Genomic DNA, 17,272 nt, shown 5'->3' on the forward strand with positions numbered 1-17,272 from the left:
CAAGGTGGAATCATAACATCATCAAAATCATGGAGGTTGCAAAAGACCTTGAAGGTCATCGAGTGCAACCGTAAGCCAGCTACCAGGAAGACTAAACTCTATCCTGAAGCAAGCTATTGCCCAGCTGTAGATGGAAAAGAAGAAACAGAAGAAGAGGAAAAGCAGCAAGAGAGAAAGATACCTGGTGCTGCAGAAGGTGCTGTTGATCCAGGGCAGCCACCATGTTCCACACAGCCATTGGCTCTGGAAAGCCAAGGAGAGACAGGTCACTCTCTGTGTCCAACAACTCTCGAGTCTTCACACGATGCCACTTGTCGCCGCCATCTCCAGCCCCACAGGTGCTCAGCAACACTCCTCAGAGGACCTCAGGCTCTCATCCATGTCCTCGCTCTGCAGTAGCTCTTGGGCACCTCAAGGGCCAAACCTCTCAGGACCTTCTGCACTGATGCGGGGCATCATGAATACGGCCAGGAGAAACCGGAGGAGTTGGATCAACCATCTGCCCTCCAGCACGGATCCCTCTGGGCACGCTCTCAAAGGAGACGAGGGTGCGAGTGAATCTGGACGCCCTAGAAAAGAAGAAGAAGAGGAGGAGGAAGAGGGGGAAGAAGAACAATTCTTCTTCCCCCTCTTCCTCCTAGAGGATGACATATCCTCTTGCGCCTTTAACGGCGCAACATATGGACAGAGAAGAAGGAAGAAAAGGAAGAGGCACAAGAACAGGACAGCACATAGAGAGGACAACAAGAGCACTGCAACACAAGAACAAGAACAACCCTGCTCTCTCCCAGCCCACAAGCTTCACCCTACATCAACCTTCTCCGCCCCAACCCACCAAGGCTTCTCTCCAAGAAGAAAAAGGCAAAGGGAAAGAAGGGCACGACGCGATAGGGGATGACGCAGAAGAGGAAGAGGACGAAGCAGAATCATACAAGCATTAAAACCACTAAGGTTGGTGAAGATCTTTAAGATCACTCACACCAACCAGAGCACAGCTACCATGACCTTAGGAAACCCTATCCAGAAGCTCCGCAGCTAGGCACTTCTGGTACCCTTCCAGGCAGGGTGACTCCACCACCGCCTTGGACAATCTATATCAACACTTCACCACTCTCTTGCCCTTCTTTTACCCAAGCACACCCTTCTGTGCTCTCATCTTCTGCTTCAAACCCATCCTCTTCCTCTGTGTCATTCCCATGTTACCACATGCCCACCCACGCCCACCATGGCAATCCCAAAGCCCACCATTGCTCCCCAAACCCTCCGTGGCCTCCCTAACCTCAGCAGCTTTGCCTCAAAGCGGGGAAAGGGAAAAAAGAAGGGAACGCGACGCAATGGACAAAGAAGCAGCAGGAAGAAGCAGGAGGGGACAAAACAGGAAGGGCACGACGCAACAGGGCACGACGCACAAAGGCAAGGGCGCAAGCAGGAAGGACACGACGCAGAGTGGAAGAAGAGGAGGATGCAAAGGAAGGGCAACGGGACGACGCAAAGGAAGGGCAACGGGACGACGCAAAGGAAGGGCAACGGGACGACGCAAAGGATGGGAAATGGGACGACGCAAGGAAGGACCGCACAGAGGAAATACGGGACAATGCGGAAGAGGGTCAACAGCATGAGGCAAAAGTAGAAGGCCACAACCCCAAAGACTATGACACAGAAGAGGAAGATGAGAACAAGGCAGAATCCTAAAATCATTAAAATCATAGAATCATAGAATCAACCAGGTTGGAAGAGACCTCCAAGATCATCCAGTCCAACCTATCCCCCAGCACTATCCAGTCAACTAGACCATGGCACCAAGTGCCTCATCCAGTCTTTTCTTGAAGACCTCCAGGGACGGTGCCTCCACCACCTCCCTGGGCAGCCCATTCCAGTGGGAAATCACTCTCTCTGTGAAGAACTTCCTCCTAATCAAGATGGTTGGAAAAGACCTGGAAGGTCATCCAGTCCAACCATCACCCAGCTACCAGGAACACTAAACTATGTCCTGAAGCGCAATATCCACATCCTTCTTCAACTCCCCCAGGCATGGTGACTCCACCACTGCCTTGGACTATCTATATCAACACTTCACCACTCTCTTGCCCTTCTTTTACCCAAGCACACCCTTCTGTGCTCTCATCTTCTGCTTCAAACCCATCCTCTTCCTCTGTGTCATTCCCATGCCCACCCACGCCCACCATGGCAATCCCAAAGCCCACCATTGCTCCCCAAACCCTCCGTGGCCTCCCCAACCTCAGCAGCTTTGCCTCAAAGCGGGGAAAGGGAAAAAAGAAGGGAACGCGACGCAATGGACAAAGAAGCAGCAGGAAGAAGCAGGAGGGGACAAAACAGGAAGGGCACGACGCAACAGGGCACGACGCAGAGGGGAAGGGGTAAGACTGGAGCAGGAAGACGAGCAGGACGAAACAAAGGAAGAAGGGCACGACGCAACAGGGCACGACGCACAATGGCAAGGGCAGAAGCGGGAAGGACACGACGCAGAGTGGAAGAAGAGGAGGACGCAAAGGAAGGGCAATGGGACGACGCAAAGGATGGGAAATGGGACGACGCAAAGGACGGGAAATGAGACGACGCAAGGAAGGACCGCGCAGAGGAAATACGGGACAATGCAGAAGAGGGTCAAGAGCGTGAGGCAAAAGTAGAAGGCCACAACCCCAAAGACTACGAGACAGAAGAGGAAGATGAGCACATGGCAGAATCATAAAATCATTAAAATCAAGAAGGTTGGAAAAGACCTTGAAGGTCATCCAGTCCAACCAGCACCCGGCTACCAGGAAGACTAAACTATGTCCTGAAGCGCAATAGCCACACGCTTCTTCAACTCCCCCGGGCATGGTGACTCCACCACCTCTCTGGGTAACCTACTGCAAAGCCTCAACAGGCTCTCACACTTCTTCTTTCCAACGCCGCCCTTGCGCGTTGGGCTCTTCTGCTTCATCCCCAGCTTCCTCCTCTGTGTCGTTCCCATGTGCTCCCCAAATCCCCAAACCCCTTCCCCATTCCCACCCAAGCCCAACCACAAGCCCTCTCCCCAATCCCACCACGTTCTCCTCAAATCCACCATCTCCTCCCCAAGCCCACCCTTTCCTCTCTCAAAGAAGAAAACAGGAAAGAAGAAGAAGGCCACGACGCAAGAGACCACGACGCAGAGCATAAAGGGCACAACGCAGAAGAGAAAGAAGGGGATGATGCAGAAGCATAGAGTCATTAAGACTCATTCCAATCGTGAAGGTTGGAAAACACCTTTAGCATCAGCCACTGCAACCCAAAGTCAACCAGCATCACCACTAAACTCTGTCCTGAAGCGCCACATCTACACGCTTCTCAAACTCTTACAGAGATGGTGGTGACTCCACCACCTCCCTGGCCAGCCTCTTACGAGGCCTGACCCACACTTGCACCCTTCTAATCCACAAGCACAGCCTTGTGTGCCATCAACTCCCGCTTCATCCCCTTCTTTTTTCCTCTCTGTCATTCATGTCTTCTCCCCACATCCACCGAGATTTCCCCAGGCCCACCCATGCCCACCACGGCCTCCCCAAGCCCAACGTCTTCTCCGCAAAGAAGACAAAGGGAAGAAAGAGGGCCACGATGCAGAAAAGCAAGATGTGGACAAGGTGGAATCATAACATCATCAAAATCATGGAGGTTGCAAAAGACCTTGAAGGTCATCGAGTGCAACCGTAAGCCACCTACCAGGAAGACTAAACTCTATCCTGAAGCAAGCTATTGCCCAGCTGTAGATGGAAAAGAAGAAACAGAAGAAGAGGAAAAGCAGCAAGAGAGAAAGATACCTGGAGCTGCAGAAGGTGCTGTTGATCCAGGGCAGCCACCATGTTCCACACAGCCATTGGCTCTGGAAAGCCAAGGAGAGACAGGTCACTCTCTGTGTCCAACAACTCTCGAGTCTTCACATGATGCCACTTGTCGCCGCCATCTCCAGCCCCACAGGTGCTCAGCAACACTCCTCAGAGGACCTCAGGCTCTCATCCATGTCCTCGCTCTGCAGTAGCTCTTGGGCACCTCAAGGGCCAAACCTCTCAGGACCTTCTGCACTGATGCGGGGCATCATGAATATGGCCAGGGGAAACCGGAGGAGTTGGATCAACCATCTGCCCTCCAGCACGGATCCCTCTGGGCACGCTCTCAAAGGAGACGAGGGTGTGAGTGAATCTGGACGCCCTAGAAAAGAAGAAGAAGAGGAGGAGGAAGAGGGGGAAGAAGAACAATTCTTCTTCCCCCTCTTCCTCCTAGAGGATGACATATCCTCTTGCGCCTTTAACGGCGCAACATATGGACAGAGAAGAAGGAAGAAAAGGAAGAGGCACAAGAACAGGACAGCACATAGAGAGGACAACAAGAGCACTGCAACACAAGACAAAGAACAACCCTGCTCTCTCCCAGCCCACAAGCTTCACCCTACATCAACCTTCTCCGCCCCAACCCACCAAGGCTTCTCTCCAAGAAGAAAAAGGCAAAGGGAAAGAAGGGCACGACGCGATAGGGGATGACGCAGAAGAGGAAGAGGACGAAGCAGAATCATACAAGCATTAAAACCACTAAGGTTGGTGAAGATCTTTAAGATCACTCACACCAACCAGACCACAGCTACCATGACCTTAGGAAACCCTATCCAGAAGCTCTGCAGCTAGGCACTTCTGGTACCCTTCCAGGCAGGGTGACTCCACCACCGCCTTGGACAATCTATATCAACACTTCACCACTCTCTTGCCCTTCTTTTACCCAAGCACACCCTTCTGTGCTCTCATCTTCTGCTTCAAACCCATCCTCTTCCTCTGTGTCATTCCCATGTTACCACATGCCCACCCACGCCCACCATGGCAATCCCAAAGCCCACCATTGCTCCCCAAACCCTCCGTGGCCTCCCTAACCTCAGCAGCTTTGCCTCAAAGCGGGGAAAGGGAAAAAAGAAGGGAACGCGACGCGATGGACAAAGAAGCAGCAGGAAGAAGCAGGAGGGGACAAAACAGGAAGGGCACGACGCAACAGGGCACGACGCACAAAGGCAAGGGCGCAAGCAGGAAGGACACGACGCAGAGTGGAAGAAGAGGAGGATGCAAAGGAAGGGCAACGGGACGACGCAAAGGAAGGGCAACGGGACGACGCAAAGGAAGGGCAACGGGACGACGCAAAGGATGGGAAATGGGACGACGCAAGGAAGGACCGCACAGAGGAAATACGGGACAATGCGGAAGAGGGTCAACAGCATGAGGCAAAAGTAGAAGGCCACAACCCCAAAGACTATGACACAGAAGAGGAAGATGAGAACAAGGCAGAATCCTAAAATCATTAAAATCATAGAATCATAGAATCAACCAGGTTGGAAGAGACCTCCAAGATCATCCAGTCCAACCTATCCCCCAGCACTATCCAGTCAACTAGACCATGGCACCAAGTGCCTCATCCAGTCTTTTCTTGAAGACCTCCAGGGACGGTGCCTCCACCACCTCCCTGGGCAGCCCATTCCAGTGGGAAATCACTCTCTCTGTGAAGAACTTCCTCCTAATCAAGATGGTTGGAAAAGACCTGGAAGGTCATCCAGTCCAACCATCACCCAGCTACCAGGAACACTAAACTATGTCCTGAAGCGCAATATCCACATCCTTCTTCAACTCCCCCAGGCATGGTGACTCCACCACTGCCTTGGACTATCTATATCAACACTTCACCACTCTCTTGCCCTTCTTTTACCCAAGCACACCCTTCTGTGCTCTCATCTTCTGCTTCAAACCCATCCTCTTCCTCTGTGTCATTCCCATGCCCACCCACGCCCACCATGGCAATCCCAAAGCCCACCATTGCTCCCCAAACCCTCCGTGGCCTCCCCAACCTCAGCAGCTTTGCCTCAAAGCGGGGAAAGGGAAAAAAGAAGGGAACGCGACGCAATGGACAAAGAAGCAGCAGGAAGAAGCAGGAGGGGACAAAACAGGAAGGGCACGACGCAACAGGGCACGACGCAGAGGGGAAGGGGTAAGACTGGAGCAGGAAGACGAGCAGGACGAAACAAAGGAAGAAGGGCACGACGCAACAGGGCACGACGCACAATGGCAAGGGCAGAAGCGGGAAGGACACGACGCAGAGTGGAAGAAGAGGAGGACGCAAAGGAAGGGCAATGGGACGACGCAAAGGATGGGAAATGGGACGACGCAAAGGACGGGAAATGAGACGACGCAAGGAAGGACCGCGCAGAGGAAATACGGGACAATGTAGAAGAGGGTCAAGAGCGTGAGGCTAAAGTAGAAGGCCACAACCCCAAAGACTACGAGACAGAAGAGGAAGATGAGCACATGGCAGAATCATAAAATCATTAAAATCAAGAAGGTTGGAAAAGACCTTGAAGGTCATCCAGTCCAACCAGCACCCGGCTACCAGGAAGACTAAACTATGTCCTGAAGCGCAATAGCCACACGCTTCTTCAACTCCCCCGGGCATGGTGACTCCACCACCTCTCTGGGTAACCTACTGCAAAGCCTCAACAGGCTCTCACACTTCTTCTTTCCAACGCCGCCCTTGCGCGTTGGGCTCTTCTGCTTCATCCCCAGCTTCCTCCTCTGTGTCGTTCCCATGTGCTCCCCAAATCCCCAAACCCCTTCCCCATTCCCACCCATGCCCAACCACAAGCCCTCTCCCCAATCCCACCACTTTCTCCTCAAATCCACCATCTCCTCCCCAAGCCCACCCTTTCCTCTCTCAAAGAAGAAAACAGGAAAGAAGAAGAAGGCCACGACGCAAGAGACCACGACGCAGAGCATAAAGGGCACAACGCAGAAGAGAAAGAAGGGGATGACGCAGAAGCATAGAGTCATTAAGACTCATTCCAATCGTGAAGGTTGGAAAACACCTTTAGCATCAGCCACTGCAACCCAAAGTCAACCAGCATCACCACTAAACTCTGTCCTGAAGCGCCACATCTACACGCTTCTCAAACTCTTACAGAGATGGTGGTGACTCCACCACCTCCCTGGCCAGCCTCTTACGAGGCCTGACCCACACTTGCACCCTTCTAATCCACAAGCACAGCCTTGTGTGCCATCAACTCCTGCTTCATCCCCTTCTTTTTTCCTCTCTGTCATTCATGTCTTCTCCCCACATCCACCGAGATTTCCCCAGGCCCACCCATGCCCACCACGGCCTCCCCAAGCCCAACGTCTTCTCCGCAAAGAAGACAAAGGGAAGAAAGAGGGCCACGATGCAGAAAAGCAAGATGTGGACAAGGTGGAATCATAACATCATCAAAATCATGGAGGTTGCAAAAGACCTTGAAGGTCATCGAGTGCAACCGTAAGCCACCTACCAGGAAGACTAAACTCTATCCTGAAGCAAGCCATTGCCCAGCTGTAGATGGAAAAGAAGAAACAGAAGAAGAGGAAAATCAGCAAGAGAGAAAGATACCTGGTGCTGCAGAAGGTGCTGTTGATCCAGGGCAGCCACCATGTTCCACACAGCCATTGGCTCTGGAAAGCCAAGGAGAGACAGGTCACTCTCTGTGTCCAACAACTCTCGAGTCTTCACACGATGCCACTTGTCGCCGCCATCTCCAGCCCCACAGGTGCTCAGCAACACTCCTCAGAGGACCTCAGGCTCTCATCCATGTCCTCGCTCTGCAGTAGCTCTTGGGCACCTCAAGGGCCAAACCTCTCAGGACCTTCTGCACTGATGCGGGGCATCATGAATATGGCCAGGGGAAACCGGAGGAGTTGGATCAACCATCTGCCCTCCAGCACGGATCCCTCTGGGCACGCTCTCAAAGGAGACGAGGGTGCGAGTGAATCTGGACGCCCTAGAAAAGAAGAAGAAGAGGAGGAGGAAGAGGGGGAAGAAGAACAATTCTTCTTCCCCCTCTTCCTCCTAGAGGATGACACATCCTCTTGCGCCTTTAACGGCGCAACATATGGACAGAGAAGAAGGAAGAAAAGGAAGAGGCACAAGAACAGGACAGCACATAGAGAGGACAACAAGAGCACTGCAACACAAGACAAAGAACAACCCTGCTCTCTCCCAGCCCACAAGCTTCACCCTACATCAACCTTCTCCGCCCCAACCCACCAAGGCTTCTCTCCAAGAAGAAAAAGGCAAAGGGAAAGAAGGGCACGACGCGATAGGGGATGACGCAGAAGAGGAAGAGGACGAAGCAGAATCATACAAGCATTAAAACCACTAAGGTTGGTGAAGATCTTTAAGATCACTCACACCAACCAGAGCACAGCTACCATGACCTTAGGAAACCCTATCCAGAAGCTCCGCAGCTAGGCACTTCTGGTACCCTTCCAGGCAGGGTGACTCCACCACCGCCTTGGACAATCTATATCAACACTTCACCACTCTCTTGCCCTTCTTTTACCCAAGCACACCCTTCTGTGCTCTCATCTTCTGCTTCAAACCCATCCTCTTCCTCTGTGTCATTCCCATGTTACCACATGCCCACCCACGCCCACCATGGCAATCCCAAAGCCCACCATTGCTCCCCAAACCCTCCGTGGCCTCCCAACCTCAGCAGCTTTGCCTCAAAGCGGGGAAAGGGAAAAAAGAAGGGAACGCGACGCGATGGACAAAGAAGCAGCAGGAAGAAGCAGGAGGGGACAAAACAGGAAGGGCACGACGCACAAAGGCAAGGGTGCAAGCAGGAAGGACACGACGCAGAGTGGAAGAAGAGGACGACGCAAAGGAAGGGCAACGGGACGACGCAAAGGAAGGGCAACGGGACGACGCAAAGGAAGGGCAACGGGACGACGCAAAGGATGGGAAATGGGACGACGCAAGGAAGGACCGCACAGAGGAAATACGGCACAATGCGGAAGAGGGTCAACAGCATGAGGCAAAAGTAGAAGGCCACAACCCCAAAGACTATGACACAGAAGAGGAAGATGAGAACAAGGCAGAATCCTAAAATCATTAAAATCATAGAATCATAGAATCAACCAGGTTGGAAGAGACCTCCAAGATCATCCAGTCCAACCTATCCCCCAGCACTATCCAGTCAACTAGACCATGGCACCAAGTGCCTCATCCAGTCTTTTCTTGAAGACCTCCAGGGACGGTGCCTCCACCACCTCCCTGGGCAGCCCATTCCAGTGGGAAATCACTCTCTCTGTGAAGAACTTCCTCCTAATCAAGATGGTTGGAAAAGACCTGGAAGGTCATCCAGTCCAACCATCACCCAGCTACCAGGAACACTAAACTATGTCCTGAAGCGCAATATCCACATCCTTCTTCAACTCCCCCAGGCATGGTGACTCCACCACTGCCTTGGACTATCTATATCAACACTTCACCACTCTCTTGCCCTTCTTTTACCCAAGCACACCCTTCTGTGCTCTCATCTTCTGCTTCAAACCCATCCTCTTCCTCTGTGTCATTCCCATGCCCACCCACGCCCACCATGGCAATCCCAAAGCCCACCATTGCTCCCCAAACCCTCCGTGGCCTCCCCAACCTCAGCAGCTTTGCCTCAAAGCGGGGAAAGGGAAAAAAGAAGGGAACGCGACGCAATGGACAAAGAAGCAGCAGGAAGAAGCAGGAGGGGACAAAACAGGAAGGGCACGACGCAACAGGGCACGACGCAGAGGGGAAGGGGTAAGACTGGAGCAGGAAGACGAGCAGGACGAAACAAAGGAAGAAGGGCACGACGCAACAGGGCACGACGCACAATGGCAAGGGCAGAAGCGGGAAGGACACGACGCAGAGTGGAAGAAGAGGAGGACGCAAAGGAAGGGCAATGGGACGACGCAAAGGATGGGAAATGGGACGACGCAAAGGACGGGAAATGAGACGACGCAAGGAAGGACCGCGCAGAGGAAATACGGGACAATGTAGAAGAGGGTCAAGAGCGTGAGGCTAAAGTAGAAGGCCACAACCCCAAAGACTACGAGACAGAAGAGGAAGATGAGCACATGGCAGAATCATAAAATCATTAAAATCAAGAAGGTTGGAAAAGACCTTGAAGGTCATCCAGTCCAACCAGCACCCGGCTACCAGGAAGACTAAACTATGTCCTGAAGCGCAATAGCCACACGCTTCTTCAACTCCCCCGGGCATGGTGACTCCACCACCTCTCTGGGTAACCTACTGCAAAGCCTCAACAGGCTCTCACACTTCTTCTTTCCAACGCCGCCCTTGCGCGTTGGGCTCTTCTGCTTCATCCCCAGCTTCCTCCTCTGTGTCGTTCCCATGTGCTCCCCAAATCCCCAAACCCCTTCCCCATTCCCACCCATGCCCAACCACAAGCCCTCTCCCCAATCCCACCACGTTCTCCTCAAATCCACCATCTCCTCCCCAAGCCCACCCTTTCCTCTCTCAAAGAAGAAAACAGGAAAGAAGAAGAAGGCCACGACGCAAGAGACCACGACGCAGAGCATAAAGGGCACAACGCAGAAGAGAAAGAAGGGGATGACGCAGAAGCATAGAGTCATTAAGACTCATTCCAATCGTGAAGGTTGGAAAACACCTTTAGCATCAGCCACTGCAACCCAAAGTCAACCAGCATCACCACTAAACTCTGTCCTGAAGCGCCACATCTACACGCTTCTCAAACTCTTACAGAGATGGTGGTGACTCCACCACCTCCCTGGCCAGCCTCTTACGAGGCCTGACCCACACTTGCACCCTTCTAATCCACAAGCACAGCCTTGTGTGCCATCAACTCCTGCTTCATCCCCTTCTTTTTTCCTCTCTGTCATTCATGTCTTCTCCCCACATCCACCGAGATTTCCCCAGGCCCACCCATGCCCACCACGGCCTCCCCAAGCCCAACGTCTTCTCCGCAAAGAAGACAAAGGGAAGAAAGAGGGCCACGATGCAGAAAAGCAAGATGTGGACAAGGTGGAATCATAACATCATCAAAATCATGGAGGTTGCAAAAGACCTTGAAGGTCATCGAGTGCAACCGTAAGCCACCTACCAGGAAGACTAAACTCTATCCTGAAGCAAGCTATTGCCCAGCTGTAGATGGAAAAGAAGAAACAGAAGAAGAGGAAAAGCAGCAAGAGAGAAAGATACCTGGTGCTGCAGAAGGTGCTGTTGATCCAGGGCAGCCACCATGTTCCACACAGCCATTGGCTCTGGAAAGCCAAGGAGAGACAGGTCACTCTCTGTGTCCAACAACTCTCGAGTCTTCACACGATGCCACTTGTCGCCGCCATCTCCAGCCCCACAGGTGCTCAGCAACACTCCTCAGAGGACCTCAGGCTCTCATCCATGTCCTCGCTCTGCAGTAGCTCTTGGGCACCTCAAGGGCCAAACCTCTCAGGACCTTCTGCACTGATGCGGGGCATCATGAATATGGCCAGGGGAAACCGGAGGAGTTGGATCAACCATCTGCCCTCCAGCACGGATCCCTCTGGGCACGCTCTCAAAGGAGACGAGGGTGCGAGTGAATCTGGACGCCCTAGAAAAGAAGAAGAAGAGGAGGAGGAAGAGGGGGAAGAAGAACAATTCTTCTTCCCCCTCTTCCTCCTAGAGGATGACACATCCTCTTGCGCCTTTAACGGCGCAACATATGGACAGAGAAGAAGGAAGAAAAGGAAGAGGCACAAGAACAGGACAGCACATAGAGAGGACAACAAGAGCACTGCAACACAAGAAAAAGAACAACCCTGCTCTCTCCCAGCCCACAAGCTTCACCCTACATCAACCTTCTCCGCCCCAACCCACCAAGGCTTCTCTCCAAGAAGAAAAAGGCAAAGGGAAAGAAGGGCACGACGCGATAGGGGATGACGCAGAAGAGGAAGAGGACGAAGCAGAATCATACAAGCATTAAAACCACTAAGGTTGGTGAAGATCTTTAAGATCACTCACACCAACCAGAGCACAGCTACCATGACCTTAGGAAACCCTATCCAGAAGCTCCGCAGCTAGGCACTTCTGGTACCCTTCCAGGCAGGGTGACTCCACCACCGCCTTGGACAATCTATATCAACACTTCACCACTCTCTTGCCCTTCTTTTACCCAAGCACACCCTTCTGTGCTCTCATCTTCTGCTTCAAACCCATCCTCTTCCTCTGTGTCATTCCCATGTTACCACATGCCCACCCACGCCCACCATGGCAATCCCAAAGCCCACCATTGCTCCCCAAACCCTCCGTGGCCTCCCTAACCTCAGCAGCTTTGCCTCAAAGCGGGGAAAGGGAAAAAAGAAGGGAACGCGACGCGATGGACAAAGAAGCAGCAGGAAGAAGCAGGAGGGGACAAAACAGGAAGGGCACGACGCAACAGGGCACGACGCACAAAGGCAAGGGCGCAAGCAGGAAGGACACGACGCAGAGTGGAAGAAGAGGAGGATGCAAAGGAAGGGCAACGGGACGACGCAAAGGAAGGGCAACGGGACGACGCAAAGGAAGGGCAACGGGACGACGCAAAGGATGGGAAATGGGACGACGCAAGGAAGGACCGCACAGAGGAAATACGGGACAATGCGGAAGAGGGTCAACAGCATGAGGCAAAAGTAGAAGGCCACAACCCCAAAGACTATGACACAGAAGAGGAAGATGAGAACAAGGCAGAATCCTAAAATCATTAAAATCATAGAATCATAGAATCAACCAGGTTGGAAGAGACCTCCAAGATCATCCAGTCCAACCTATCCCCCAGCACTATCCAGTCAACTAGACCATGGCACCAAGTGCCTCATCCAGTCTTTTCTTGAAGACCTCCAGGGACGGTGCCTCCACCACCTCCCTGGGCAGCCCATTCCAGTGGGAAATCACTCTCTCTGTGAAGAACTTCCTCCTAATCAAGATGGTTGGAAAAGACCTGGAAGGTCATCCAGTCCAACCATCACCCAGCTACCAGGAACACTAAACTATGTCCTGAAGCGCAATATCCACATCCTTCTTCAACTCCCCCAGGCATGGTGACTCCACCACTGCCTTGGACTATCTATATCAACACTTCACCACTCTCTTGCCCTTCTTTTACCCAAGCACACCCTTCTGTGCTCTCATCTTCTGCTTCAAACCCATCCTCTTCCTCTGTGTCATTCCCATGCCCACCCACGCCCACCATGGCAATCCCAAAGCCCACCATTGCTCCCCAAACCCTCCGTGGCCTCCCCAACCTCAGCAGCTTTGCCTCAAAGCGGGGAAAGGGAAAAAAGAAGGGAACGCGACGCGATGGACAAAGAAGCAGCAGGAAGAAGCAGGAGGGGACAAAACAGGAAGGGCACGACGCAACAGGGCACGACGCAGAGGGGAAGGGGTAAGACTGGAGCAGGAAGACGAGCAGGACGAAACAAAGGAAGAAGGGCACGACGCAACAGGGCACGACGCACAATGGCAAGGGCAGAAGCGGGAAGGACACGACGCAGAGTGGAAGAAGAGGAGGACGCAAAGGAAGGGCAATGGGACGACGCAAAGGATGGGAAATGGGACGACGCAAAGGACGGGAAATGAGACGACGCAAGGAAGGACCGCGCAGAGGAAATACGGGAAAATGCAGAAGAGGGTCAAGAGCGTGAGGCAAAAGCAGAAGGCCACAACCCCAAAGACTACGAGACAGAAGAGGAAGATGAGCACATGGCAGAATCATAAAATCATTAAAATCAAGAAGGTTGGAAAAGACCTTGAAGGTCATCCAGTCCAACCAGCACCCGGCTACCAGGAAGACTAAACTATGTCCTGAAGCGCAATAGCCACACGCTTCTTCAACTCCCCCGGGCATGGTGACTCCACCACCTCTCTGGGTAACCTACTGCAAAGCCTCAACAGGCTCTCACACTTCTTCTTTCCAACGCCGCCCTTGCGCGTTGGGCTCTTCTGCTTCATCCCCAGCTTCCTCCTCTGTGTCGTTCCCATGTGCTCCCCAAATCCCCAAACCCCTTCCCCATTCCCACCCAAGCCCAACCACAAGCCCTCTCCCCAATCCCACCACTTTCTCCTCAAATCCACCATCTCCTCCCCAAGCCCACCCTTTCCTCTCTCAAAGAAGAAAACAGGAAAGAAGAAGAAGGCCACGACGCAAGAGACCACGACGCAGAGCATAAAGGGCACAACGCAGAAGAGAAAGAAGGGGATGACGCAGAAGCATAGAGTCATTAAGACTCATTCCAATCGTGAAGGTTGGAAAACACCTTTAGCATCAGCCACTGCAACCCAAAGTCAACCAGCATCACCACTAAACTCTGTCCTGAAGCGCCACATCTACACGCTTCTCAAACTCTTACAGAGATGGTGGTGACTCCACCACCTCCCTGGCCAGCCTCTTACGAGGCCTGACCCACACTTGCACCCTTCTAATCCACAAGCACAGCCTTGTGTGCCATCAACTCCTGCTTCATCCCCTTCTTTTTTCCTCTCTGTCATTCATGTCTTCTCCCCACATCCACCGAGATTTCCCCAGGCCCACCCATGCCCACCACGGCCTCCCCAAGCCCAACGTCTTCTCCGCAAAGAAGACAAAGGGAAGAAAGAGGGCCACGATGCAGAAAAGCAAGATGTGGACAAGGTGGAATCATAACATCATCAAAATCATGGAGGTTGCAAAAGACCTTGAAGGTCATCGAGTGCAACCGTAAGCCACCTACCAGGAAGACTAAACTCTATCCTGAAGCAAGCTATTGCCCAGCTGTAGATGGAAAAGAAGAAACAGAAGAAGAGGAAAAGCAGCAAGAGAGAAAGATACCTGGAGCTGCAGAAGGTGCTGTTGATCCAGGGCAGCCACCATGTTCCACACAGCCATTGGCTCTGGAAAGCCAAGGAGAGACAGGTCACTCTCTGTGTCCAACAACTCTCGAGTCTTCACATGATGCCACTTGTCGCCGCCATCTCCAGCCCCACAGGTGCTCAGCAACACTCCTCAGAGGACCTCAGGCTCTCATCCATGTCCTCGCTCTGCAGTAGCTCTTGGGCACCTCAAGGGCCAAACCTCTCAGGACCTTCTGCACTGATGCGGGGCATCATGAATATGGCCAGGGGAAACCGGAGGAGTTGGATCAACCATCTGCCCTCCAGCACGGATCCCTCTGGGCACGCTCTCAAAGGAGATGAGGGTGCGAGTGAATCTGGACGCCCTAGAAAAGAAGAAGAAGAGGAGGAGGAAGAGGGGGAAGAAGAACAATTCTTCTTCCCCCTCTTCCTCCTAGAGGATGACACATCCTCTTGCGCCTTTAACGGCGCAACATATGGACAGAGAAGAAGGAAGAAAAGGAAGAGGCACAAGAACAGGACAGCACATAGAGAGGACAACAAGAGCACTGCAACACAAGACAAAGAACAACCCTGCTCTCTCCCAGCCCACAAGCTTCACCCTACATCAACCTTCTCCGCCCCAACCCACCAAGGCTTCTCTCCAAGAAGAAAAAGGCAAAGGGAAAGAAGGGCACGACGCGATAGGGGATGACGCAGAAGAGGAAGAGGACGAAGCAGAATCATACAAGCATTAAAACCACTAAGGTTGGTGAAGATCTTTAAGATCACTCACACCAACCAGAGCACAGCTACCATGACCTTAGGAAACCCTATCCAGAAGCTCCGCAGCTAGGCACTTCTGGTACCCTTCCAGGCAGGGTGACTCCACCACCGCCTTGGACAATCTATATCAACACTTCACCACTCTCTTGCCCTTCTTTTACCCAAGCACACCCTTCTGTGCTCTCATCTTCTGCTTCAAACCCATCCTCTTCCTCTGTGTCATTCCCATGTTACCACATGCCCACCCACGCCCACCATGGCAATCCCAAAGCCCACCATTGCTCCCCAAACCCTCCGTGGCCTCCCTAACCTCAGCAGCTTTGCCTCAAAGCGGGGAAAGGGAAAAAAGAAGGGAACGCGACGCGATGGACAAAGAAGCAGCAGGAAGAAGCAGGAGGGGACAAAACAGGAAGGGCACGACGCAACAGGGCACGACGCACAAAGGCAAGGGCGCAAGCAGGAAGGACACGACGCAGAGTGGAAGAAGAGGAGGATGCAAAGGAAGGGCAACGGGACGACGCAAAGGAAGGGCAACGGGACGACGCAAAGGAAGGGCAACGGGACGACGCAAAGGATGGGAAATGGGACGACGCAAGGAAGGACCGCACAGAGGAAATACGGGACAATGCGGAAGAGGGTCAACAGCATGAGGCAAAAGTAGAAGGCCACAACCCCAAAGACTATGACACAGAAGAGGAAGATGAGAACAAGGCAGAATCCTAAAATCATTAAAATCATAGAATCATAGAATCAACCAGGTTGGAAGAGACCTCCAAGATCATCCAGTCCAACCTATCCCCCAGCACTATCCAGTCAACTAGACCATGGCACCAAGTGCCTCATCCAGTCTTTTCTTGAAGACCTCCAGGGACGGTGCCTCCACCACCTCCCTGGGCAGCCCATTCCAGTGGGAAATCACTCTCTCTGTGAAGAACTTCCTCCTAATCAAGATGGTTGGAAAAGACCTGGAAGGTCATCCAGTCCAACCATCACCCAGCTACCAGGAACACTAAACTATGTCCTGAAGCGCAATATCCACATCCTTCTTCAACTCCCCCAGGCATGGTGACTCCACCACTGCCTTGGACTATCTATATCAACACTTCACCACTCTCTTGCCCTTCTTTTACCCAAGCACACCCTTCTGTGCTCTCATCTTCTGCTTCAAACCCATCCTCTTCCTCTGTGTCATTCCCATGCCCACCCACGCCCACCATGGCAATCCCAAAGCCCACCATTGCTCCCCAAACCCTCCGTGGCCTCCCCAACCTCAGCAGCTTTGCCTCAAAGCGGGGAAAGGGAAAAAAGAAGGGAACGCGACGCAATGGACAAAGAAGCAGCAGGAAGAAGCAGGAGGGGACAAAACAGGAAGGGCACGACGCAACAGGGCACGACGCAGAGGGGAAGGGGTAAGACTGGAGCAGGAAGACGAGCAGGACGAAACAAAGGAAGAAGGGCACGACGCAACAGGGCACGACGCACAATGGCAAGGGCAGAAGCGGGAAGGACACGACGCAGAGTGGAAGAAGAGGAGGACGCAAAGGAAGGGAAATGGGACGACGCAAAGGATGGGAAATGGGACGACGCAAAGGACGGGAAATGAGACGACGCAAGGAAGGACCGCGCAGAGGAAATACGGGACAATGTAGAAGAGGGTCAAGAGCGTGAGGCTAAAGTAGAAGGCCACAACCCCAAAGACTATGAGACAGAAGAGGAAGATGAGCACATGGCAGAATCATAAAATCATTAAAATCAAGAAGGTTGGAAAAGACCTTGAAGGTCATCCAGTCCAACCAGCACCCGGCTACCAGGAAGACTAAACTATGTCCTGAAGCGCAATAGC

At 52.8% G+C, this 17,272-nt stretch overlaps 1 long non-coding RNA gene across 1 annotated transcript; it reads right to left on the reverse strand.

The window, feature by feature from the left end:
• Positions 1 to 518: 518 nt before the first annotated feature.
• LOC135189856 (uncharacterized) lies at positions 519 to 14,980 on the reverse strand. The gene is made up of 5 exons (XR_010308334.1): positions 14,642 to 14,980; positions 11,023 to 11,410; positions 7,420 to 7,807; positions 3,801 to 4,188; positions 519 to 569 (listed from the first exon to the last, which is right to left on the reverse strand). It is a non-coding gene; the product is annotated as an uncharacterized LOC135189856 (long non-coding RNA).
• Positions 14,981 to 17,272: the final 2,292 nt, after the last annotated feature.

Source organism: Pogoniulus pusillus, chromosome 3 (assembly GCF_015220805.1).
Source record: "Pogoniulus pusillus isolate bPogPus1 chromosome 3, bPogPus1.pri, whole genome shotgun sequence".
NCBI lineage: Eukaryota > Metazoa > Chordata > Aves > Piciformes > Lybiidae > Pogoniulus > Pogoniulus pusillus.